We start from the raw sequence: 2,162 nt of genomic DNA on the forward strand, positions 1-2,162 counted from the left end.
GGAATGATTCTTACTAGCAGCACTCGGGAGTGATGCCGGCGTAGCCGCCGAAACATGTGATTCAGTAGGCAGAGATTGGCCAGCAACAAGTTGAGATAGAGCCTCGGTGAAACTGCCCAGCATTCGCTCGACCACCACAGAAAGAGCCTGTTCTACTGAGGACACTATTGAAGTAGTCAAACTTGACGGTATATCAGCAACAGAGCTTCGCGTACGGCTGGCATATGTATTACCCCTCCGATCCCGAAGTGCATAAGCATCTGCTCTCGAACATCGTTTCGCTTGAATGATATCGAGCAGGCTTTGTTCGTCGGCTCGTTTCGAGCAGTTGACTTCATCAGCTGAGTGGTTGCCCTTGCATAGGCAACACTGGGGCTGATCAGAGGCGCAGCTGTCATCTGAATGCCCTTCTCCACAAACCCGGCAGCGGGTCGCCGACTTACACGCTTTACCACTGTGACCGAAACGCCAACAGTTGTTGCACTGAAGAGGACGGGGCTGCAGAGGGTCCACACGATACACTATCGGCCAAACCTTGAGTTCAGAAGGACAGGAGGAACCAGCAAACGTAGTGATAACTGACTCTGTCGCAACACGCACACCATTGAATTCTCTACTGCACCGGTAGACAGAAAGAACCCCCACACCTGCATCCTGAAACTCCTTCAGTATATCCTGCGGGGAAGATGCTGGGTCCACGCCACGAACAATACCTTTGGAACATGCGAGCTGTTCCGGGATGAAGGCTTTAACCGCTAAGGACTGAAATATTTTGCACTGGAGCAGGTCTGTGACACAATCAATGTCAGCGGACCTGCAAACAATGCCTCTCCGGCCGAACGGTCGCACCTCAGAGATCTGGAGGTAGTGGGTAGTGAGAGATCTTAGCTCCTGCTGAAGGACCTTGGGGCTTTTCATCTTGATCGTTCCCTCACCGATCGGCACGAAAGCCACAGGGATGATGTCAATTCCATTTTTACGAAAATTGTCTAGCGGCAAGCTTTGGGTGGGCAAGCTGGCAAACCAGGTTGCCGTCCCTCCACCCGGGGAGGTCAGCGACATACCTAAGCCAAACGCACCCTCAAATGCACATTAACCTGGCCTACAGACCTAACCTGAGACCTGGCCAAATCCCCCACAGAGAACGGCCTCACCAGAGATGACCACGTAGGCACCACCAGGGAACCACAGTTGAGCTCGAAGCCAAGCACCAGCAAGAACACGTCAGTTCTTCTTCGTCTTCTCCTCCTTCTTCTTTTTCATCTTAAAACATGGCACATACCCACGTGGGGGGATCGGCCATGGTGTAGGGGCATAAACAAGGAAATTTCCATGGTACATGATACAAATTACACATTGTTGTTGTTGTTCTTGTGCACATACTTGATACACGTTACATGCGATACAGGTCGTACACGGATTTTCTTATTCTTCTCCTCCTTCTTCTTCCTCTTAAAACATGGCACATACCAACGGGGGGGGGGGGGGGGGGAATCGCCCAAGGTGCAGGGGCAAAAACAAGGAAATTTCCATAAGCGATTACGACGAAACTTTAGCACCAAGCGTCAATAATGAAAAAATGTTTCAATGAAAACGAAAGAAGAATATTGAAAGTAAACTAACAGACAGCATTTGGGGAAAAAAAAGGAGCTCGCAGAATTTTGAAAGAATTATTATATCAACCTACCAGTTGCAATTATGTAATCGCCGAGAATCCCATTAATTGAACCCAATGCAAATCCTTTGACGCTCGCACCGAGCGATAATAACAAGGCAGAGATAATGGGAGCCCTAACCTGGAGAGAGGGACCTCCAGGTAAATCTTTCTCTGAAGTGCAAACTTCACGGTTCCTCTCTTAACTTCTTTTCTGTTGTGTTTTTCTCGTCTGACCACGTTATCATTGCGCATCGGGATTGATTTCTGCTGAGATACTGAAAATTATACTGGTGAAAACATAAATTTGAGTTACTGAGAGATGTGCTGCACGTAACGCAATTTTTTCACAGCCCATAGGCGACTTTAAATTCACCTCCCCCTCAATTCTTGTCCCAAATGGCTGTCAGATTTTGAAACTTGCAATTTATGCGAGTTAACGAACTACCGGTACCTAGAAAAAAAAAGTCAGCTGATTGCCTTCTCTTCCCTGGTGCCGTGGGCGGTG

The sequence above is a fragment of the Amblyomma americanum genome, chromosome 9, assembly GCF_052857255.1.
Source record: "Amblyomma americanum isolate KBUSLIRL-KWMA chromosome 9, ASM5285725v1, whole genome shotgun sequence".
Taxonomy (NCBI): Eukaryota; Metazoa; Arthropoda; class Arachnida; order Ixodida; family Ixodidae; genus Amblyomma; species Amblyomma americanum.